The sequence below is a fragment of the Mobula birostris genome, chromosome 5 (assembly GCF_030028105.1).
Source record: "Mobula birostris isolate sMobBir1 chromosome 5, sMobBir1.hap1, whole genome shotgun sequence".
Lineage (NCBI taxonomy): Eukaryota > Metazoa > Chordata > Chondrichthyes > Myliobatiformes > Myliobatidae > Mobula > Mobula birostris.
Window position 1 is genome coordinate 38,200,863 of NC_092374.1, and position 25,823 is coordinate 38,226,685.

Here is a 25,823-nt window from a genome sequence, read left to right on the forward strand (position 1 = left end):
AAATAGTGGAGGTATTTAATGAACACTTTGCTTCAGTATTCACTACGGAAAAGGATCTTGGTGACTGTAGAGATGACTTGCAGTGGACTGAAAAGCTTGAGCATGTAGATATTAGGAAGAGGATGTGCTGGAGCTTTTGGAAAGCATCAAGTTGGATAAGTCACCGGGACCAGATGGGATGTACCCCAGGCTACTGTGGGAAGTGAGGGAGATTATTGAGTCTCCAGCAACGATCATTGCATCATCAATGAGGACAGGAGAGGTTCTGGAGGATTGGAGGGTTGCAGATGTTGTTCCTTTATTCAAGAAAGGGAGCAGGGATAGCCCAGGAAATTACAGGCCAGTGAGTCTTACTTCAGTGGTTGGTAAGTTGGTGGAGAAGATCCTGAGGGGCAGGATTTATGAACATTTGGAGAGGCATAATATGATTAGGAATAGTTAGCATGGCTTTGTCAAAGGCAGGTCATGCCTTACGAGCCTGATTGAATTTTTTGAGGATGTGACTAAGCACATTGATGAAGGTAGAGCAGCAGATGTAGTGTATATGGATTTCAGCAAGGCATTTGATAAGGTACCCCATGCAAGGCTTATTGAAAAAGTAAGGAGGTATGGGATCCAAGGGGACATTGCTTTGTGGATCCAGAACTAGCTTGCCCACAAGAGGTAAAGTGGTTGTAGACCGGTCATATTCTGCATGGAGGCCAGTGATCAGTGCTGTGCCTCAGGGATCTGCTCTGGGACTCCTGTTCTTTGTGATTTTTTTTTTTTATAAATGATCTGGATGAGGAAGTGGAGGGATAGGTTAGTAAATTTTCTGATGACACAAAGGTTTGGGGTGTTGTGGATAGTGTATAGGGCTGTCACAGGTTACAGCGGGTCAATGATAGAATGCAAAACTGGACTGAGAAGTGGCAGATGAACTTCAACCCAGATAAGTGTGAGGTGGCTCATTTTGGTGGCTCATTTCAAATGTGATGGCAGAATATAGCATTAATGATGAGACTCTTGGCAGTCTGGAGGATCAAAGGGATCTTGGGGTCTGAGTCCATAGGACACTCAAAGCTGCCACGCAGGTTGACTCTGTGGTTAAGAAGACATACGGTGCATTGGCCTTCATCAATCGTGGGATTGAGTTTAAGAGCTGAGAGGTATTGTTGCAGCTATATAGGACCCTGGTCAGACCTCACTTGGAGTACTGTGCTCCGTTCTGGTCACCTCACTACAGGAAGGACGTAGGAACCATAGAAAGGGTGAAGAGGAGATTTACAAGGATGTTAACAAGAGGAATTCTGCAGATGCTGGAAATTCAAGCAACACACATCAAAGTTGCTGGTGAACGCAGCAGGCCAGGCAGCATCTCTAGGAAGAGGTACAGTCGACGTTTCAGGCCGAAACCCTTTGTCAGGACTAACTGAAGGAAGGGTTAGTAAGAGATTTGAGAGGGGGAGGGGGAGATCCAAAATGATAGGAGAAGACAGGAGGGGGAGGGATGGAGCCAAGAACTGGACAGTTGATTGGCAAAGGGGATATGAGAGGATCATGGGACAGGAGGTCTAGGGAGAAAGAAAAGGGGGAGGGGGGGAAAAAGCCCAGAGGATGGGCGAGGGACAGAGGGAGTAAAAGGAGAGAGAAAAAAAGTGTGTGTGTGTGTGTATATAAGTAAATAACGGATGGGGTACAAGGGGGAGGTGGGGCATTAGCAGAAGTTAGAGAAGTCAATGTTCATGCCATCAGGTTGGAGGCTACCCAGACGGAATATAAGGTGTTGTTCCTCCAACCTGAGTGTGGCTTCATCTTTACAGTAGAGAAGGCCGTGGATAGACATGTCATAATGGGAATAGGATGTGGAATTAAAATGTGTGGCCACTGGGAGATCCTGCTTTCTCTGGCGGACAGAGCATAGGTGTTCAGCAAAACAGTCTCCCAGTCTGCGTCGGGTCTTGCCAATATATAGAAGGACACATCGGGAGCACCGGACGCAGTATATCACCCCAGCCGACTCACAAGTGAAGTGTGGCCTCACCTGGAAGGACTGTCTGGGGCCCTGAATGGTGGTAAGGGAGTAAGTGTAAGGGCATGTGTAGCACTTGTTCCGCTTACAAGGATAAGTGCCAGGAGGGAGATCCGTGGGGAGGGATGGGGGGGACAAATGGACAAGGGAGTCACGTAGGGAGCAATCTATTCAAATATTCTTCTATTCAAATCTGTTATTGCCATTCTCCCTCCATCTCTCCAGTAACTCCTTCAAGCTCTATAAAACCATCTATGCAACTTATAAGAGGGCTTACAACCAAGAACCCTGTCTGGGGCAGATTCTTTCTGTGGGTTCACCCTCCTAAAGGATGCTCTCATGTTAGCCACAGAGAATGAAAACACAGGGTCATCAGTGGCTGTGGGAGTTCACGAAGGTGTCTCCATGTGTTGATGTTCAAAGTGAACATAAACAGCATTGAGCTCATCTGGGAGTGAAACCTGGTGAGATCAAATGTTTTAGTTCAAATAATCAGAGGCAGGCAAAAGGTAGAAATCTAATCTATTTTAAATGGCAAAAAAAGAGACCATGGAGAGAGAAAAGGGAATCTGTGTTGGATTAAAGACCAGGAGTGATCCATGACACAAATGGTGTTGGTGAGGCCTCAAGGAGAAGGTGAAGACTTGCTAATCACAGTTGATCAATCTGGAGGAGGTGGGAATCCAGTGGACAGGGAGCAAAGCAAAGAAACAGTGCTGGAACTAAGATACAAAGTTTTGCAGCTGCTCAAAAGCCGCAGTAAGAGAATGCTAACAATACATCCTGTGTTAAACCAACACCAGAGTCATAGTGTTATGCAACATGGGAACAAGCCCTTTATTGACTTCAGTGTTGAATCCTGGGGTCTTAATATGCAGAGATAGGAGAAAAATGTTGTTCTTCACGTTCTGTTGAAATAAGCTCCATTGCTTAACGCGTGAGGAGTGTTTAGTGGCTCTGGGCCTGTACTCACTGGAGTTTCAAAGGTTTACAGAATATTGAAAGCCTGGATAAAGAGGGCGTGAAGAGGATGTTTCTAGTCATGGAAGAGTCTAGGAAAAGGGGGCACAGCCTCAGGATAAAAGGATGTCTCATTAGAACAGAGGTGATGAGGAATTTCTTTGTAAGAGGGTGGTGAATCTATGGAATTCATTGTCACTGACAGCTGTGGAGGCCAAATCACTGGGTATACTAAAGTGGCAGTTGGTAGGTTTCTGATTAGTAAGGCTGTCAAAGGTTACAGGGAGAAGATAGAGAAGCCCAGTCCATCACAGAAAAAGACCTCCCCTCTATTGACCACATCTACAAAGAGCGCCACCATTCAGGCCATATTCCTTCTCGCTTTAGGTCACACCATGTTCAGAGACAGTTGTTACCATTCAACCATCAGGCCCCTGAACGAGCATGGATAACTTCACTCACTTCAACACTGAACTGATTCCACAACCTATGCACTTACTTTCAAGAACTCTCCAATTCATGTTCTGGGTATTTATTGTTATTAAATTTGTTGTTTTTTGTGTTAGCACAGTTTGACTTCTTTTGCACATTGCTTGGTTGTCAGTGTTACATTGTGTGTAGTTTTTAATTGGTTCTATTGTATTTCTCTCTACTGTGAATGCCTTCAGAAAAATGAATCTCTGGTTAGTATACAGTGAAATATATGTACTTTTATAATAAATATATATTGAACTTTGAATAGGATTGAGAGGGAAACGTAAATCAACCACTTTATGCTTCATTTCAGATTTTCACTGTCTTTAGATTTTTTTCCTTTTTCATTAATGTAACTAGATAGCAACTAGTCAAGTTCATTGCTTCAAGTATATTATTAAAACATTCTGAGAGGGAACTTAGTGGGTGCAGGAAGCTGCTACTTTGATCATTAGTTCCTCTTTCTTTCAAATCTAATGGTAATATTGAGAAGAATTCTAAAGTTTGGTCATTGGTAAGAAGCTGATTACAAATTACAGAAGAAAAGTTTGGAAGAGATTTCTTACACTCTTTAGTACCTAGTGCCATTTCTCCATCAGTGCACTATGCTTCCTGTGGGGCAAAAGAAGTACATTGACAGAATTTAAAAACGCAAAACGAGGAATTCTGCAGATGCTGGAAATTCAAGCAACACACATCAAAGTTGCTGGTGAACACAGCAGGCCAGGCAGCATCTCTAGGAAGAGGTACAGTTGACGTTTCAGGCCGACGAAGGGTCTCGGCCTGAAATGTCGATTGTACCGCTTCCTGGAGATGCTGCCTGGCCTGCTGCGTTCACCAGCAACTTTGACAAAATTGTTAGCTGGGATTCTTTACTAACCAGCGATCCTTCCTGCACAACACAAAGTTCTTCATAAAGGGTCAAAATGGTCTGGACAACCAGTGAGGCCTGCTCCCAGACAGCAGTACCGGGTTCTCAGCCGAGCTAAAGGTAACACCAGGAGAGGAGGGAGTATTTTATATAAAGTTAAGGAAAGGCAAAATATGATTCAGCATGTGCTGTTATGGAATTGTTTTTGATTTTAAAAGCACTGTTTTAAATAATCAGAAAAAAAAACTGAAAGAAAGGGGAATGAGAACTATGAAGGGGATGTTTAGCTTTAGGTATATGAAGTAAGAATGCTGTAATTCAATCATTCACTTTTTCCCATTTACTCCTACTACACCGGCCCTACCCAACAAATGCATGTAACCCCAGTTATTCATGTTTGATTGCTCAGTAATGTAAATATTATTCCGGATCAATAATTCTCAATTGACAAAACACACCTTTTTAAATAACTTTCTGTTTTGGTGACTGAGAGACTGGTGACATACTCACTGAGTCAAATAATTCACCAGTTTGTTCATTAACTCCAGCAAGTGCAGACCCTCTCTGTACCAGCCAGGGAGATCATGATCAGTGAAACAGTGTGTTGAAGGTATGATTATTGCTTCAAACTCAGAGGTTTCTAAGCATGTTCTGTGAAGCAGTTGATGAATATGTGGAATAGTCTTCATCACTGTGGAGCAAGTAATTACTCACTCTCCTCTGTTCTCCAGTGAATCAGAATTTTAATTCCATTTTCCATTCCCATTCCAATATGTCTATCCATGGTCACCTCCACTGTCATGATAAGGCCACATTTAGGTTGGAGGAACAACACTTTATATTTGGTTTGGCATGTACATTGATTTCTCGAACTTCCGGTAATGCCCCCCACCCCACCCTCTCTCCTCACCTTTTTCCTCTCACCTTATCTCCTTGCCCACCCATTGCCTCCTTCTGGTGCTCCTCCCCTCTTTCTTCCATAGTCTCTTTCACCAATTTACTTCCCAGCTCTTTATTTCATCCCTCCCCCTTCAGGTTTCACCTGTTACCTTGTGTTTCTCTCTCCCCTCTCCCCTGCCCCTACCTTTTAAATCTACTCCTCAGCTTTTTTTTTTCTCCAGCCCTGCTGAAGGGTTTCAGCCTGAAAGGTCGACTGTACTTTTCTCCATTGATGCTGCCTGGCCTGCTGAGTTCCTCCAGCATTTTATGTGTGTTGCTCAGATTTCAAGCATCTGCAGATTTTCTTAGTTCAGAAGTGTATTTATCCTTTTGGCCTTTCCCAGCAGAAGGGAATGGGGCTTTTCCCGCTTACTAGGCCTGGCCTTGGAACGTACACAATGTCCGTATTCTTGCATTTGCTGTGTATTCATGTGCTGATCTAAGAGTCTCTTGAACTCATCTGTCATGCTTGTCTCCAGAACCATCCCAGGTAGCATGTTCTAGTCACCCGCCTCTCTCTCTTTTTATCTAGCACAGAGTAGGCTTTTCCGACCCTTCTTCCGGCCACCCTAGCAAACCCCGACAACCCTGATTCAACCCTAACCTAATCACGGGATAATTTACAATGACCAAATAACCTACCCGGTACATCGTTGGACTGTGGGAGGAAACCGGTGCACCCGGAGAAAACCCATGGGGAGGGCGCACAGAGACTCCTCAGAGGACACTAGGCTCGGACTCCGAACTCTGACGCCCCAAGATGTACAGGCCACACTGACCACTATGCTCTATAGAAAGAAATTTGCCCCACACATTTCCTTTGAATTTATTCCCTCTTACCTTAAGTGCGCGCTCTCTGGTATTAGACATTTCAACCCTGGGAAAAAGATACCAGAAGTTCTTATAAACCTCTATCAGATCTCCTTGCGGCCCCTGTCTCTTCAGAGAAAACAACCTAAGTCTGTCCCACTTCTCTGTATAGTATTTGCGCTCTAATCCAGGTAGTATGTTGGTAAATTCTAATACACCCACTCCAGAGCCTTGACATCCTTCCTGATGTGGTTTTTCACTCTTACCAATAACACTCCTAGCATAATACTTCAACCTGCCCATCCCTTTGTGTCTATTATTTTAGTTCTTCCCATTCATGACCTCTCCCTTTCTCTCAGTTCCTCTAGCTTCTGGCCCGGTTCTCTGGTTCCCAACCCACTGCCAAAGTAGTTTAAACTCTCCTAAGTAGCACAAATGAACTTTCCAGCCAGGATATTGGTTCCCCTCCAGTTAAGACACTGTGTCCCTTTTGAATGGGTCACCCCTGCACCAGAAGAGTTTCCAATGATTTAAAACCTGCAACCTGCCCCTTGTACCAGCCCTTCAGCCATATATTCATCAATGTGTGCTGAGCCCACTGCTCTACTCTCTGTATACACATGACTGTGTGGCCTGGCATAACTCAAATACCCTCAACAAATTTGCTGATGATACAACCATTTTTGGTAGAATCTCAGGTGGTGACGAGAGGGCGTACAGGAGTGGGATATGCCAACTAGTGGAGTGGTGCCGCAGCAACAACCTGGCACTCAAAGTTAGTAAGACGAAAGAGCTGATTGTGGACTTCAGGAAGGGTAAGATGCAGGAGCAGATATTAATCCTCATAGAGGGATCAGAAGTGGAGAGAGTGAGCAGCTTCAAGTTCCTCGGTATCAAGATCTCTGAGGATCTAACCTGGTCCCAACATATTGGTGTAGTTATAAAGAAGGCAAGACAGTGGCTATATTTTATTAGGAGTTTGAGGAGATTTGGCATGTCAACAAATACACTGGAAAAACTTCTATATTTGAACTGTGGAGAGCATTCTGACAGGCTGCATCACTGGCTGGTATGGACGGGCTACTGCACAGGACCAAAAAAAGCTGCAGAGGATTGTAAATATAGTCAGCTCCATCTTGGGCACTAGCCCACAAAGTACCCAGGACATCTTTAGGAAGTGGTGTCTCAGAAAGGCAGCATCCATTATTAAAGACCTCCAGCACCCAGGGCATGCCCTTTTCTCACTGCTACCATCAGGTAGGAGATACAGAAGCCTAAAGGCACACACTCAGCGATTCAGGAACAGCTCCTTCACCCATGCCATCCAATTTCTAAATGGACATTGAATCTTTGGACACTAACTCAGTTTTTTAAATATACTGTTTTTTGCACATTCTTTTAAATCTATTCAATATACGTAATTGATTTACTTGTTTATTTATTGTTATGTTTTATTTTATTTATTATTATTATTTGTTTTTCTCTCCTAGATTGTGTTGCATTGAACTGCTGCTGCTAAGTTAACAAATTTCACGTCACATGCCGGTGATAATAAACCTGATTCTGATTCTGATTCTGAGTTCTATGTTTCTATTCTATTCCTGCCCTGACTAGCATATGGCATTGGGAGTAATCCAGAAATTACTACCTTCAAGGTCCTGCTTTTCAGCCCATTTGTTAACTCCCTGAACTCACTGGCCTATTGCTCCTTTCTACCTATGCCAGTGGTACACCATTGGTGAGCCATGACCTCTGGCTGCTCACTCTGTCTTGAGATTTGCAGCTGCTCTGAGATATTCTCGACCCTGGCACCTGGGAGGCAATACACCAACTTGGTATCACTTTCACGGCCACAGGACCTCCTGTCTTTCCCAAACTATTGACTCTCCCATCATTATTACTTTGCCTGAGATCATCCTTCACTGAGCCTCAGAGCTGGCCACAGTGCCATTGACTTTGCTGCCTTGATGGGTCATCTCCCTCAGTGATATACATAGGGAAATACTTGTTGCTGAAAGGAATGGCCACAGGAGCATGCTGAACTTCCCCTTCTCCTGGTGGTCCCTGACTATCTGCAGCCTGAACCTTAGGTGGGGGCACCTCACTTAAACACTTGTCTATGATGCCTCAGCCCAGACAATCCTAAGTGCATTCAGCTCTGTTTCTAATTCCTTCACTCAGTCAGGCAGGAACAAACTGCATCTGGTGAACTTCCAACAGGTATATTCATCAGGGGCATTGGACACCTTCCTGATCTCCCACATCCTACTGGAGGGCCTGCTGCCATCCTCACTTACATCTCAGCTACTCTGCTAGGAACAGTAATCTCTCATGCACCTACCTGAAAATACAACTGGACAAACAAATTCTTAACTGAAGAACACCTTCCAACAATCTGCTGGATCTTCCGGCTGCTACATCTAGACAAGTAAGTTTATTAATGTCATTAGTCATTGTAATTATTAGTTTATTAAGATTGTTTATTTAAAGATACTGTACAGTAACAGGCCCTTTGGTGTATTAGGAACCAAACCCGTGTCTCTGGCACTATAATAGTTCAAGTTCAAGCTTAAGTTTAATTATCATTCAAGTGTCCTTGGAAAACCCACGAGTACAGCCAACCAAAACAGCATTACTCCAGGGCAAAGGTACAAAATGCAGTACCAACAGTAACACACAGCACAAGGCACACATAGTACATATAAGATAGTAAGCACATATAAGTGTAATGCCTTGGTTATGATTTTTACTGCTATGCTGTAAGTATTTCATTTTAGCAGTTCTGTAAGAGCAGTCCATTCTGCTTTCAGCTTGTTTGGATTTGAGCTGAGATAAGAGGCTTTGCTTAGGAATGTGGTGTCAGCCAATCAGGATGGTAGAATTGGGAGAAGGTTCTAGAGAACATGGGGCAGAGAGGTCTTGGTTGGCGAGAGCTGGGAGAAGACAGGAGAGAAGATGGTGGAGGATGCCATCCCTGTTGCACAAGGTGCTTTGTGCAGGTGAATGGCTTCAAGGAGGAAGGACCAATGGTCCCATGAGAGAGCCCATTGGTTCAAGATGGATTTCAAGTGATCTTCGGAAGGTGCTTTCACACAAACCAAGAGTCCAGCACGTGAGTGACAGACAAGTTCAAGATTTGAGCTCCACCATGCATATGTGACTGTTTAAGTATAACGGGCACTTTTTGCTTTTTTTTCCTTTTTTTCCTTTAATATGTGTTTGCTTAAGATAACATACTTAAACGTACTTTCTTTATAATTGTGTGCAGCGTACGATCTGTTATTTCTTGACGATGTGCGATTGCCAGGGAGAGTAAATCACACAGCGTTCATAAAAATAGGGGTTTGGGTGGGTGAGACATCCCAACCTCAGGGATTTGGTGGGATGCAAGTCATATACACCCGAGATGCACGCAACCTGAGAAAGGTGGGTTTCTTGCTGCGGAATCCAGTGGCTGCTAGCAAGGGGCTAACGAGTCACATTTCTAGAGATGACCAGTAAAAGGGAAATTCATAAGATATCAACAAAATACATCACACAAAAGAAATATAATCCAAGTCCCTGAGTCCGTGTATGTTGCAGCAGTCTGCAGTCGAACACAACACAACTTATCTTCTGCTGAGCGAACACTGGGGCACAGCACTGACTCCAGCCTGGGTGCCATGCCACACCATCTCCTGCGCTCCATGGAGCACCCAACTCCAACGTCTCCCCCTGGGCTACTACCAACAGTTAACACTGTGGCTTGTGACCTAGTCCTTACTATGACCAAGGTACAGCATTCCACATCATCAATGTCCAACAAGGATTTGCGATCACAAAAAGAGGAGACTAAGATGATCACTCGCTGTTGGACTGCACACCCTGTCTGCACACTGACTCCATCTCTCTGACACAGTCAGCTGCATCAAATACAGCTTTTCACAATCTGCATCAAATACAGCTCCTTCAGTTTTTCCACCAGAGAGCAACTCACTGATGAAGGTTGCCCTGCAGTACCTAAAGTTCTAATGTCCAGGAGGCTCTTGCGATCATACAAAATACAAGTAATGAAGATAACACCTTTGGTTGACCCCATAGAAGCTGTTACGTCGGAGTGCACTGCCATCTTCCCAGAAGATTTGGTTACGTTAATATTATGCTCGGGTAGGTACTAGGGTAGGTAGTGGATACAGAAGAGAAGAAACTGTGTGGACTAGGTTAAGACTGGGGCACTATACATTAAACAAAACATTGAAAATAATAGGGAGACACCAGACAGGATCGTGTGAGGAATGTCAAGAAGAGGAGTCAATAGAACATGTAGTTCTGAGTTACAGGAAGTATGGGATACAGAGAGATGATGATGATAATCAATCTAAGGGAATTAGAGGTGCAGGAATTCACATTAAATGGGTTGCTGGGCATGGGTGAGAAAGCACAGGTCATGGTATTTTTAGCTTTCTTAAGGGGTACAGGGGATTTTTATAGGATATGATGAATAAACAGGAATAGGGTACTAGGATGGCCAAAAATGGGAGGATAAAATGTAGGTTAGGGTATATATGTGTGTATGATTGGGTGAAGGTATTTGGAATGCAAGTCTATTGCACACTCCAGAGCAGAAGGTGGCGGTAATGCACCATGAAGCTGGGTGCCAACCACTGTAAAACAAGAAGAACATTATGCTGACCACTACACTACTGTGCCCTGCCAATAGTCACTATTGTCATTGAGATTCAGTGAAAAGCTTTTTTCTGTATGCCATCCAGACAGGTCATTCCATACATAAGTATATCAAGGTAGTGTAAAAACATCAGAATACAGAATATAGTATCACTGTTCGAGAGAAAGTGCAGTGCAAATAGACAAATAAAGTGCAAAGACCAAAGCAAGATAGACTGGGTATTGAACCATCTCGGGTGACTTCAACCATGTTACCATGGCTAGAACACTGCCCAACTTCACGCAGTATGGGAGCTGTACAACCAGAGGGGAGAGGACTCTGGATTTGATGTACGCTAACGTTAAGGATGCATACAGCTCCTCTCCCCTCCCCCCACTGGGAAGGTCAGATCACAACCTGGTGCACCTAAAACCCTGCTACGTGTCTCTGGTAAACCTGCAACCTCGAGGACAGTGAAGAAATGGTTGGAGGAGGCTTATGAGGTGCTCCAGGGTTGTTTTGAGGTGACAGACTGGCAGGCATTCTGTGAGCCACATGGAGAGGATATTGATGGGTTCACAAAAGTGCATCACTGATTACATCACCTTCTATGTGGACTGCAATGTTCCGACAAGAACTGTCGGTTGTTTTTCAAATAACAAGCCATGGGTAACAAAGGACATTAAGGACATCCTGAATGCTAAAAAGAGGGTGTTTAGAGATGGAAATAGGGAGGAGCTGAGGGCAATACAGAAGGACCTGAAAGCCAGGATCAGGGAGGCTAAAGACAGGTACAGGAGGAAGCTTGAGCGGAAACTCCAGCAGAACAACATGAGAGAGGTCTGGAGGGGGATGAGGACCATCACTGGGTTCCAGCAAACTAGCAACAGAGGAGCTCAAGGCAGTGAGGACAGGGCCAACGAACTTAACCTGTTCTTTAACAGATTTGACATTGTGACCCCTGCCCATCCCTCACATGATCTGTTGTCGGCCCCCAACTGACACATATTCCACTCTCCCCTCCTACCCCTTCTCACAGTCCCCCATCCTGCTCTCATGACCATACCCCTTCCCCACACGAAACCACCACGGTGGGCTTCACAACTGAACAGGCGAGAAGACAGCTGAAACGTCTCAACCCAAGCAAGGCTGCAGGACCGGATGGTGTCAGTACCAGGGTGCTCAAAGCCTGTGCCCCTCAGCTATGTGGAGTACTTCGCCATGTCTTCAACCTGAGCGTGAGGCTCCGGAGGGTTCCTGTGCTGTGGAAGACATCCTGCCTTGTCCCTGTGCCGAAGACGCCACGCCCCAGTGGCCTCAATGACTACAGACCGGTGACATTGACCTCCCACATCATGAAGACCCTGGAGAGACTTGTTCTGGAGCTGTTCTGGCCTATGGTCAGGCCACACTTAGATCCCCTCCAGTTCACCTACCAGCCCCGACTAGGAGTTGAGGATGCCATCGTCTACCTGCTGAATCATGTCTACGCCCACCTGGACAAGCCAGCAAGCACTGTGAGGGTCATGTTTTTTGACTTCTCCAGTGCGTTCAACACCATCCACCCTGCTCTGCTGGGGGAGAATCTGACAGCGATGCAGGTGAATGCTTTCCTGGTGTCATGGATTCTTGATTACCTGACTGGCAGACCACAGTATGTGTGCTTGCAACACTGTGTGTCCGACAGAGTGATCAGCAGCACTGGGGCTCCACAGGGGACTGTCTTGTTTCCCTTTCTCCTTTCTCTTCACCATTTATACCTCAGACTTCAACTACAGCACAGAGTCTTGTCATCTTCAGAAGTTTTCTGATGACTCTGCCATAGTTGGATGTATCAGCAAGGGAGGTGAGGCTGAGTACAGGGCTACGGTAGGAAACTTTGTCATATGGTGTGAGCAGAATTATCTGCAGCTTAATGTGAAAAAGACTAAGGAGCTGGTGGTAGACCTGAGGAGAGCTAAGGTACCGGTGACCCCTGTTTCCATCCAGGGGGTCAGTGTGGACATGGTGGAGGATTACAAATACCTGGGGATACGAATTGACAATAAACTGGACTGGTCAAAGAACACTGAGGCTGTCTACAAGAAGGGTCAGAGCCGTCTGTATTTCCTGAGGAGACTGAGGTCCTTTAACATCTGCCGGACGATGCTGAGGATGCTCTACGAGTCTGTGGTGGACAGTGCGATCATGTTTGCTGTTGTGTACTGGGGCAGCAGGCTGAGGGTAGCAGACACCAACAGAATCAACAAACTCATTCGTAAGGCCAGTGATGTTGTGGGGATGGAACTGGACTCTCTGCCGGTGGTGTCTGAAAAGAGGTTGCTGTCCAAGTTGCATGCCATCTTGGACAATGTCTCCCATCCACTACATAATGTATTGGTTGGGCACAGGAGTACATTCAGCCAAAGACTCATTCCACTGAGATACAACACAGAGCGTCATAGAAAGTCATTCCTGCCTGTGGCCATTAAACTTTACAACTCCTCCCTTGGAGGGTCAGACACCCTGAGCCAATAGGCTGGTCCTGGACTTATTTCCTGGCATAATTTACATCTTACTATTTAACTATTTATGGTTTTATTACTATTTATTATTTATGGTGAAACTGTAATGAAAACCAATTTCTCCCGGGATCAATAAAGTATGACTATGACTATGAAGAGTGCAGCTTTAATGTACAAGAAGTCCAGTGTCATGGTTAGCAAAATGCTTTGCTGTACCAGCGACCTGGGTTCAATTCCTGCTGCTCCCTGAAAGGGTGCTCCCCATGACCACATGGTGCTCTGGTTTCCTCCCACACTCCGAAGACATACTGGTTGGTAGGTTAATTGATCATGATTAAGCTAGGGTTAAATCGGTGGTTGCTGTGTGGCACAGCTTGAAAGACCTATTCTGCACTGTATCTTAATAAATAACTTAAAAAGTTCCATTCAGGAGTTGAATAACAGCTGGATAGAGTCTAGCCTGGAGCTTGGTGGTGTTCGTTCTCAAATTTTGTATCATCAATTTGAGAAGGTAAAGCTAAAGTCAGATGCATAGCTATTACAGTGGAGTAAAGGGAATTATAGAGTCATGAGTTAGGACCTGGCCAAAATTGATTGGAAGGGAAAACTAGCAGGGACGATGGCAGAGCAGCAAAGGAGTTCCTGAGAGCATTTTGGAAGGTGCAGGATAGATACATCCTAAGAAGTAGTATTCTAAAGGTCGGATGATGCTGTGGCTTACAAGAGAAGTTAAAGCCAACATAAAAGCCAAAGGGTGGGCATATTATAAAGTGAAAATTAGTGGGAAGTTAGACAATTTAGAAGCTTTCAAAAACCAATAGAAGGCAACTAAAAAGTTATAAAGAAAAAGGTGGAAAATGAAGGTAAGCTACTCAATAATATTTAAGAGGATACCACATGTTTCTTCAGATAAAGTGCAAAAGAGAGGCAAGGGTAGATATCGGACCGCTGGAAAATAATGCTGGAGAGGTAGTAATGGGGAACAAGGAAATGGCGGACTAACTTAATAAGTATTTTGCATCAATCTTCACTGTGGAAGACATTAGCAGATGTTCAAGAATGTCAGAGGGCAGAAGTGAGTAAAATTGCCATTACTAGGATGAAGATGCTTGGGGAAACAGAAAGGTCTGAAGGTAGATAAGTCACCTGGACCAGATGTCTGCACCCCAGGGTTCTAAAAGAAGTGCCTGAAGAGAGTGTGGAGGCATTAGAAATGGTCTTTCAAGAATCGATAGATTCTGGCAAGTGTCATTCCACTCTTCAAGAAAGGAGAGAGGCAGGAGAACGTAAATTATAGGCCAGTTAGTCTAACCTCAGTGGCTGGAAGATGTTGGAGTTAATTGTTAAAGGTGTGGTTTCAGGGTACTTCAAGGCACATGATGAAATAGGCAAAGTCAGCATGGTTTCCTTAAGGGAAAATCTTGCCTGACAAATCTGTTGGAATTCTTTGAAGAAATAACAAGCAGGATAGACAAAGGAGAATCAGTGGATGTTGTGTACTTGGATTTTCAGAGGGCCTTTGACAAGGTGCCACATATGAGACTGCTTAAGAGCCCATGGTATTACAGATGAGGTACTACCATGGATAAAGCAGTGGCTGATTGGCAAGAGGCAAAGAGTAGGAATAAAGGGAGCCTTTCCTTGTTGGCTTCCTGTGACTAGTGGTGTTCCACAGGGGTCTGTGTTGGAAATGCTTCTTTTCACATAATATGTCAATGATTTATATGATGGTAATGATGACTTTGTGGCCAGGTTTGTGGATAAGAAGAAGAAAGGTGGAGGTGCAGGTAGTGCTGAGGAAGCAGAGAGGCTACAGAAGGACTTAGACAGACTAGGAGAATGACCAAAGAAGTGACAGATGGAATACAGTGTTGGGAAGTGTTTGGAAGAAATAAAAGTATAGACTATTTTCTAAATGGAGAGAAAATCCAAAAACCTTAAGTGCAAAGGGACTTGTGAGTGTTCATGCAGGATTCATAGGAACATCGAAGACCTACAGCACAATACAGGCCCTTCGACCCACAAAGCTGTGCCAAACATGTCCTTACCTTAGAAATTACCTAGGCTTACCCATAGCCCTCTATTTCTCTGAGCTCCATGTACCTGTCCAGAAGTTTCTTAAAAGACCCTATTATATCCACCTCCACCAACGTCACCAGCAGCCCATTCCATGCACTCACCACTCTATGTAGTAAAAAAAAACTTACCCCTGACATCTCCTCTGTACCTACTTCCAAGCTCCTTAAAACTGTGCCCTCTTGTGCCAGTCATTTCAGCCCTGGGAAAAAGCCTCTGACTATCCACATGATCAATGCCTGTCATCATCTTATACACCTCTATCAGGTCACCTCTCATCCTCCGTCGCTCCGAGGAAAAAAGGCCGAGTTCACTCTACCTATTCTCATAGGGCATGCTGCCCAATCCAGACAACATCATTGTAAATCTCCTCTGCACTCTTTCTATGGTTTCCACATCCTAAGGGTTCTCTAAAGGTTTGTTGGCAAGTTGAGTTGGTGATGAGGAGGGTAAATGCAATGTTAGCATTCATTTTGAGAGGATTAGCATATAAAAGGAAGGATGTAGTATAGAGTCTTTAAGGCACCAATGAGCCTTACTTGGAGCATTGTGAGCAGTTTTGGCCCTCTTATCTAAGAAAGGATGTGCTGACATCGGAGGGAGTTCAAAAGAGTTTCATGAAAATAATTTCAGGATGCTCATATGAGGAGCATTCGATGGCTCTAGGCCTGTACTCATTAGAATTCAGAAGAATGTGGAGAGATCTCATTGAAACCTATCAAATGTTGAAAGGCCTCAATGGAGTGGATGTGGAGAGGATGTTTCCTATGGTGGGAGAGTCTAAGACCAGATGACACAGCCTCAGAATAGAGTGACGCCCATTTGGAACAGAGATGAGGAGGAATTTTTTTAGCCAGGGAGTGGTGAATCTGTGGAGTTAAGTTATTGTGGATATTTAAGGCAGAGGTTGATAGATTCTTAATTAGTCTGGGCATGAAAGGGTACGGGAAAAGCAAGAGACAGGGGCTGAGAGGGAAACGGATCAGCCATTATGAAATAGCGGAACAGATTCGATAGGCCAAACAGCCTAATTCTGCTCCTTTTTCTTTTGATCATATGATCTCCCTGATGGGAGAAGGGGGAAGACAGAATGACTGGGGTATGAGGGGTCTAAATACTCTCAGCAAAGCACAGCATTTTTACACATTGGGAGACAAGGCAAAGCATCCTGGCCCAATGTACAGACTGTCCGTTGTTAGCACTGAGCCTATCAGATAACATATGAGCATGTCATGACTGTACCTGCTCAGCTCATGTGAAGCCCTTCTTTACTCTGATGGTCCTATTACTGATGACTAATCACACCCCTGTCACATGACCAGGTACCTTTTTATGGATATGTGACTGCTCTAATCAGGCCCCCGATTACTATGGATCCTCGGAAGTGAATCTCTTTACCATGTGAACCATCCTGAAGCTAGCTCCATTATTTTTGTGTAGAGCTGTGATGTCTCAGGCCTGCTGGCTTGATGTAGCTCACTATCACTGCCGTCACTCATGGTGTTACAGGGGCTACTTTGCTATTTATGTTGCACTGATGAATTCCCTTAATTCAACCTTCACAGGGTTCCTTGGTAAATTTAACTAAAAAAACAGCTGGTATATACTGCCACTGTTTAAAGATTAACTTCAATTTTTCCCCTTTTGTTGATAACTATGGGAACGGACTTGTTTACTGTATGAGATGCAGAGGCTATAGTGTGGCAGCAGCTTTCTCACTGTGGCAAATATCCTGTGATAACCTGGTTCTGCAAAAGACTATGGCAGTCAGGAATCCATTGGGACCATTTTGAACATGTCATTGATGAGAAATAGAACTCCAAGCAGCCTTGGAGAGATGTAATGTGAAAATCCCTGGCAAGCATTTTCTCAGATGAGACAGCCAATCAATATTCTGTGTTGATGAATATTGTAGCCTGAGTCTCATTGAAAACAAGGCACTTGCTTGTTTTCCCACACATCCCACTAGCTCAGTCTGCAAAGTCAGAATGGACACTGGAGATGTTCACCTCCAACATGAGGATGTCCCAGCGTGAAATATTTTTGAATACAAGAAGCAAGTTGTTCGGACAACCCACTTGGGATTGGGATTGTGTTGGAATGGCTGCTAGGATTGCCTACTATACAGTGGTGGAAGATTTTAATGAAAACTCTGCTCCAGTATAATCCGTTTCCAATTCTGTGCTGCTTCTTGCCCAGCGACACTTGGAAATGCTCAGTAGGTCAGGAAGCATCTGTGGAGATAGAAATGCAGCCAACCCATAAAGTTAGTAATCCTTCTCTCCACAGTTGCTTTCTGATCTGCTGTTTTCCTCTTTCTTTTACATTTCCACCATCTGCAGTTTTCTCATGTCCTTTGTCTTTAATACAAAAAGTTGTGATTAGGTGCCCTCTAGTGTACATTTGTGGTACTTGAATTTCCAATTAGTTTCTTACTGTTGTTGTAGCAGGGGGAGGTAGTGGGGATAAACTCCAACTACCTGCATATTAAATGTTCTTAATGCATAAAGTATGCATTATGATCAGAGATTAAGGGAGCTAGGGCTTTACTCTTTGGAGAGAAGGAGGATGAGAGGAGACATGATAGAGGTGTACAAGATAATAAGAGGAATAGATAGAGTGGATAGCCAGCGCCTCTTCCCCAGGGCACCACTGCTCAATACGAGAGGACATGGCTTTAAGGTAAGGGGTGGGAAGTTCAAGGGGGATATTAGTGGAAGGTTTTTACTCAGAGAGTGGTTGGTGCGTGGAATGCACTACCTGAGTCAGTGGTGGAGGCAGATACACTAGTGAAGTTTAAGGGACTACTAGACAGGTATATGGAGGAATTTAAGGTGGGGGCTTATATGGGAGGCAGGGTTTGAGGGTCGGCACAACATTGTGGGCCGAAGGGCCTGTACTGTGCTGTACTATTCTTTGTTCTATGTTCTTGATGACTTTGAGCAAAAATTCAACCACAGTGTCAAATAGATCAAAAAAGTATTTTAAGCAGGAGCCTTTTGTCAGCTAACGTGCTTCTGTTTGAAGAAACAAGTGTTCAAATTCTTCATCGTTATCTTGGCATAACTGGTGAAATATTCTGCTATTTAATGGATGAGCTTTAATTTTGTTGATAGCAGATACAGAGACATGATTGAAAAAAGTTACCTGGCTGAGGGTTTTGGCAGTGAGATGTTGACGATAATTTACATAATGGATTGCAAACAGACTTGGAATTTCTTTTTTCATTAATGCCACTAAACCAGTATGGCAACCTGTCATGTACGGTGCTCCATCTGTTGCAGAAAAAAAACATGTTTCTAATCGGAATACAGTACTTTATCCCCAATATACATTTTGAGCTTCTTGTAGATTGATTCTCTTTTGATATTTGTTTTTAACTTTTTATAAAAGCCAATCTCTTCATAAACTTTTTCATTTTTGATTGAGTATACAGGTTTTCTCATTGTCTCGCACAGTTGACTCATACAGTTGTATCCCAGATTCTGTTCTTTGTAGCTCTGTGCATAGTGGATACGCAATGTCATCACTCAATTCATCATTAGGACAAGCTGCAGGTGTTATTACTCAAAGGAATTGATTTTAAATTACTGGTATCCATTTTGAGAACAGTGTTGAGCTTTTCTGATATAGTAGACATTATTAATCTTTCACAGTTGTATGAGATTTTCCACACTTTGCTATCATTTTGTAAACCTTATAAGAAGCAATGAGACCACTATCAAGGACTTTTTTTAGCTTTTTTGGTAAACGACTCAAGTGTGCAAAACTTTTCAAATGCTTCTTTGATCTTCTGGAACTGAGCAATACCGTAAGTAGCCTTTTCAGGGTGTCTTTTACGTAAGTGTTCCTGCAAACTTGATGGTTTTATGGCTTCATTAGACAGTACAGCATTACAAATAAGACCCATCAGCATCGCTGATCTGACAGGAATGGAACAAAACCATATGCCAGGTATGTAACATCATGTTGACGCACTTTTTGCAGTTTCTGTTTCCTAGCACAATTAGAGTTCAAGGCTTCACCATGTCGGGACTCAGATTGCACCGTACATATTTATCCACCATTAATGGGGTTAAATTAAAATTTAAAAATTAACACAAGCTGGGAATGCCTATTGGATGTTGACAATGGCAGTGAGTTGACATGGTTGGAACGACGGTAACAACACACAACCATTAGTTTAATTATTGGGCCGAAGGACATGTTTCTGTGTTGGATTGTTCTATCTTCTATAAGAAGCACGAAGGTGTAATAATGCAGGCAAGTTGGGGCAAGCACCTGCCTTAACTCCATTAACAACTGCAGTACTCTTTTGTGAAAAATACTTCTGCAGTGTATTACCCAGAGAGCCTATGTCGATGCAATATCAGAGCTTTGAATATTATTCATGAATGTAAGGACTTCGATATTCCCTTTAATGTACGTTTGTAGATGTCATAACCTACAGAGCTGACATTTTTCAGTACTACATTACCAGAGATTAGGTTTCAACCTGAGTCCATAACCACACTAATCATTAGAGGATTTCTTGTTCATCTGCTGCCAGATGAAAATTAATACTTACTCAGCAGCCATTAAGAGTATAATATCTAAGCAGGGTCGTGAGATGGGAAAGTTTAAGAGATTTTTCTTATTGTAGGTGCCTGGAACTTGCTACTGGGGGTGGAGTAGGCCGAAGCAGATTTAATAATGATGTTTAAGAGGAAGGTAGACAGACATGAGAACAGACTTGGATGAAAGAAATGGATCTGGGGCAAGCATATGGGATTAGTTTAATTTGCATCATGCACAGGCATCAGGCTGAAAGGCCTGTTCCAGTGCTGTAATGTTTCATGTCAGCATTCATTTCAAGAGGTCTAGAACATAAGAGCAAGGATGTGATGCTGAGACTTTATAAGGTACTGGTGAGGCCTCACCTTGAGTATTGTGAACAGTTTTGGGCCCCTCATCCTAGAAAATATGTGCTGGCATTGGAGAGGGTCCAGGGGAGGTTCACAAGGATGATTCCAGGAATGAAAGGGTTATCATACAAAGAATTTTTGATGGCTCTGGGTCTATACTCACTGGAATTCAGAAGGATGACGGGGGATCTCATTGAAACCTTTCGAATGTTGAAAGGCCTAGACAGAGTAGATGTGGAAAGGAGGTTTCCCATGGTGAGAGTGTCCAGGACAAGAGAGCACAGCTCAGGATAGAGGGTGGGTGCCCTTTCAAAACAAAGATGCGGAAGATTCTCTTTAGCCAAGGGAAGGAGAATTTGTGGATTTTGTTGCCACATGCTGCTGTGGAGGCCAGGTCGTTGGGTGTATTTAAGGCAGAGATTAATAGGGTCTTGATTGGACGTGGCATCAAAGGTTACGGGGAGAAGGTCGGGAACTGGGGTTGAGGAGGAGACTAAAAGAAAAGGATCAGCCATGATTGAATGGCGGAGCAGACTCAATGGGCTAGATGGCCTAATTCTGCTCCTATGTCTTATGGTCTTATGGGTCATTATTTCATTCAAAATGGAACATCTACCCTTGTCACAGCTGAGAATACTGAAAGCAACAGAAGCAGCTGCCTTTTCTAGAGATGGCAGGTGGAGCCTTTTGTCTTTGTACTGCCTAATCCAGTAATTTTTAGGAGACAGGTTGCCCTTACCTGTAATTACGGTCTGTACCTTATGTTTCATATTTCAGTTTGACATTACCATAGAGCTTAAAGATGCTTTTATTCATAGCTGTAGGGTATACCTTCATGGAAATTTTTTGAAAAAGTAATATTTTTTCACTGCTTGGCGAGAAATTGTGAGACTATGAAACAGCAACTCATTTTACATTTCAGATCAGCAGTGGAGAGAGTCAGCAGCTTCAAATTGACTTTGAAATGGTGTCACTTCACCAATGCTACAACTTTGACCTTATTTTTTTTTACTGAACCTGGAAATCCCTGCATCTGGAAAGCAACAGTCATAAAAAGAAAACAGGGAGAGTAACATGCTGAAATTCTTAGAGAGGCATGAATTGGAGTCTCCATTCTGACTACAATGTTTTATCAGAACATTCGGTAGATTAATTCCAATGGCCAAAGTGTTTCCCAGTTGTTCCTTGCTCCCCCACTGAGTGCAGCTTTTCTCTGTCAGTGCATTGCTGCAATCCTTACCAACGTCACTATGGGGTAGGCTATCCATGGCAGTGAATTCTAAAGCAGTGGATCACATGAAGGGTGGTCTCATTGATAACTGTATTGTCCCACCAACCCTTCCTCACCATTTTCCTTCACCAAGCTTTTATACAACCAACTTGTGGCTGCCATGAGAAATGGTCTTTTGTGATTTAACAATCTTTCCTGCAGACAGTTCAGAAGACATTACAATTTCTGCAGCTTTCATTGGGAAGCACACAGATCCAATTTAAGTGCATCTTCCAGAAATAATCCAACCCACTCTGAGATGGCCATTGTGCTATTTCAAATGTCTTTTCAGCTGGTTTCACAATTTTTGCAAGTGGTCTGGTTCAGTATCACTGCTTAGTGGAGCAACAGTCTAGTACACCAAAAATTAGAGAAACCCCATATCAAAACATTGGTATTATATTTGAGCAATATATTCATGCCATCTGTAAGCCCACCTATTTGCACCTCTGCTCCAGCCTGAAAACCTAATCCATGTCCTAGCTACCTCCTGCAGATGTTGGAAATCTTGAGCAATGCTTGATGAACTCAGGCAGTCAGGCAGCATCTATGGAGAAGAATAAATAATGGAAGTTTTGGCTGAGATCCTTCAGCAGGACTGGAGTGGAAGGGGACAGAGCCAGAATAAGAAGGACGGAGTAGGAGAAAGCGTACAAGCTGGCGGGTGATAGGTGAGACCAGATGAAAGAAGTGGGAGAGATAGGTGGAAGAGGGAATGGGTTGAAGAAGAAGGAATCTGATACAAGAGGAGAGTGGACCATTGGAAAAAGAGAAGGAGCAGGAAAACCAGAGGTAGGTGATGGTCAGGTGTGGAGTGGAGAAGAGAAGAGGTAAGAGAGTAATCAGAATGAGGAATGGCAAAAGAGAGAAGGAAAGGCTGGGGAGAAATTACCAGAAGTTAGAGAAATTGATGTTCCTGCCAACAGGTCAGAGGCTACCCAGAATATTGTTTTTCCAACCTCCATTCTTGTTCCTTCTAGCCACACAAGCTTGAGGTCATCCAATATTCTAGTACCAATATCCTAACAAGCATTATTGATCTACGATGCCTCTTTATAATGTATAGGTTAGTTTAAAAAGTTTTCTCCTTTGATTTTAAAGCCCTCTAATATGGTTCCATTGCACATATATTGGAAGTTCAGGACCACTGTGATCTGGGACCTGGTGAAAATAAAATATGACCTTGTGGAAAGAAATAGGGAATAATGTTGGAGAAAAGATTCAACTCCACTCAACCTCTGTCTTAATTACACTGGGGCTCATGATGGAGTTATTGCTGAGAAACACTACTTATATTTTTTCAAGAAACAAGCTTAGATCAGTGATGAATTTCTTGGCCATTCAGAGATTCTTCATTGTACTTCTTGAAAGACAAGACTTAGGATACTTTCTGGAGATAAAGAAACCCATATATCAAGATTATTTTTATTCCTAAACTTTTCAGCCTCTCTGCCCTGTTTCACGAGGACATTAGCCTATTTCCTCAGCCAATTACTTCTTACCACTTCTCTTCTCCTCACCTGCCCATCAACTCCCTCTGGTTTCCTAGTTCCTTCCCCTTCTTCCATGGTCATCTCCAATCAGATTCCTTCTTCTTCATCCCTTTACCTCTTCCACCTATCACCTCCTAGCTTCTTACTTCATCCCCCCCTCTCCCAGTCTCACCTAATATTGTTTCTTCAGCCTAATATTTGCTTCATTGATGTACCTTGGTTTAATTTCTGCTGGGTAACACACTACCTCCAGTAAACACAATGCAGCTCAGCTCCAAGATATGGTAGGGTTCCATTCCAGTGAACTGTTTGTAATCTGATAGTTTGCAATTTGGAAATGTGGTCACAGTCCAATTTCCCATAAGTCAGGAGATACCTGCAACCCTGCAGCAGCCAGCAAATTCAGTTTGCTTGTTTCCTAAGCCATCGTTCACATCTATGGGCTCTATACAAGTCAGGAGTTTGTAACGTGTGAAGGGCCTGTACTTAAATGCATGATGTTTTTGCTGGAAGTTCTAGATTTGTGGGGAAGATTTGTTATGGGGTCAGAAGCTCAGCAACAGGTCAAATAGTTTGCGGGCAAAAATAAAACAGTAAGTAGCTTCAGGTTCTGCTGAAAGGTCATCAGCCAGAGCATCTTCACAAATGCTGCCTGTCTTTCTGAATATTCTCAGAATGTTCAGTTTTATTTCAGGCTTTCAGCATCTGCATTATTTTGCTTTCGGTTTGCAAGAAGTCAGATTGAAATAGTGGGGAGGGAAGTGACTTCCGAGGGGATCCAAAGGCAATGGCACTGCCTCTACAAATGTTTAGTTGAAGGAATTAGCTATACCACTGGGTGGAATGCAGGGATAACAATCTAACAATGTACAATATACTGTAGATAGGTCAAGAGTGGTGACTGGAGTAGGGCTGGAGATGGTCAGCATGATTTGGATTAGCATTGCTGATATGCTGCATGTTCATGAAAATTTGCAGAGGGTATAAACAGGCCATGTTCAATTCTATTTTCAATTCCTTTGTAATTGAGTCATTGATAGTTCATTATTGTTATACACACCAAGGTACACTGAGAAAGTTGGTTTTGAATGCCATCCAGAGAGATCATTTCATCAATTGGTACATCAAGGCAGTGCAAGGAATAAACAATAACAGAATGCAGAATATAGTATTACCATCACAGAGAAAGTGCAGTGCAGGCAAAAAATAAGGTGCAAGGCCATAAGGAGGTAGATTCTGGAGTCAAGAGCCCATCTTATCATACAAGGGAATTATTTGATGGAATCTGACCTTGAGCTTAATGGTATTCAGACTTTTATACCTTCTGCCTGATTGAGAAGGGCAGATGAGAGGAGAAGAAATAATGTCTGGAGTGGGAGGGATATTTGATTATATTGGCTGCTTTACTGAGGAAAATGAAGAAGTCCATTCCCCCCGCAGCAAAACCTGGAAAGCATTCAACTACAAGCTGATAAATGACAAGTAATATGTGAAAAAAAAATGCAGTCAATGACCACCCACAGAGTCTAGCCACCTGCTTTTTAACTTCAGTGGTATTAGCATTGCTGAGTCCTTTACTATCAATATCCTGGAGGTGAGCACTGACCACAAACCAAACTGGACCGGTCTCATAAATTCAATGGCTATGAGAGCCGGTCGGAGGCTGTATCGAGTGGTGAGTAACACACGGCTTGGCATCCCAAGGCCTTTCTGTATTCTATATGACATGAGTCAAGACCGTGAAGGAATCCTTCCAAGAAGCCCAACAGCATTCAGGACAAAGTGGTTTGTTTAATTGACACCCTGCCAACCACCATAAACATTCATTCTCTCCAGTGTTATATTATTGTGTGTATCAATGGTGCTGAGGTGGAGAAGATGGTTGAGAGCTTCAAATACCACCTGTAGCTTGTCCTGGTCCATCCACAGAGACACCATGGCTAAGAGAGCACATCAGCACCTCTACTACCTCAGAAGGCCAGAAAAATTCCACATTTCCTTGTTGACCCTCAATAATTTTTATAGATGCACCACAGAAAGCATCCAATCTGGATGCATCACCTCTTGGTATGGCAACTGCTCAGCCTAAGGCTTCACAGAGTTTGCAGAGAGCTGTGGACACATCAGTAGATCATGAAAACCAGCTTCTTTTCCATGGACTCTACCTACACTTCTTGCTGCTTCAGAAAAACAGCCAGCATAATCTAAGATCCCCACTACCTGAATATTCCCCCCACCCAACTTACCTCGGGATCAATAAAGTATGTCTATCTATCTATTCTATTGGTTAGAAGATATATGAACTTGAAAAAATGCAACAGCAGACACAAGGACAGCTACTATCCAGCTCTTATAAGACTCTTGAATGAATTGCTGCATTCTGTTATTGCTTTCCCCTTTTACTACCTCAGTGGACATGTACTTTGAAATGATCTGTATGGATTGCATGCAAAACAAACCTTTTCACTCTATATCAATACAGGTGACAATAATAAACTAATTCCAGCTCTAATTCCATTGTAGTGTTTACCATTTACATAAAGCATTCACTTAGTGTAATCCAAAAGCATCCCCAAATACGCAATCTTCACTACCAAGAAAAACAGGTTTACAGGTACAGTACCTGCAGGTTCTCCTTACGTCATCCTGACTTTCTTCATCACCACTGAGTCTAAACCCTGGGACTCCTTACCGAACAGCATACTAGGAATACCTTCATCATGGCCATTTGATGTTTATTTTGAGAAGCTTTTTGTATGACGCATGACTCCAGGGTTGTACACCTAATGGGTTCTTTTTTTTCTCACTTTTCTGCTTAGTAGGTTTTTTCTGTTACCACAAAATTTTTTTCAATCTTTACGATAAT

The 25,823-nt window shown here is 43.3% G+C and overlaps 1 long non-coding RNA gene across 1 annotated transcript in view; it reads left to right on the plus strand.

Moving 5' to 3' along the window:
- Nucleotides 1-8,218, plus strand: part of LOC140197235 (uncharacterized) — a 67,244-nt gene extending 59,026 nt beyond the window's left edge. Inside the window, exon 3 of the long non-coding RNA XR_011885884.1 lies at nt 7,556-8,218. This is a non-coding gene — a long non-coding RNA (uncharacterized lncRNA). The remainder of the gene's footprint in view (nt 1-7,555) is intronic.
- Nucleotides 8,219-25,823: the final 17,605 nt, after the last annotated feature.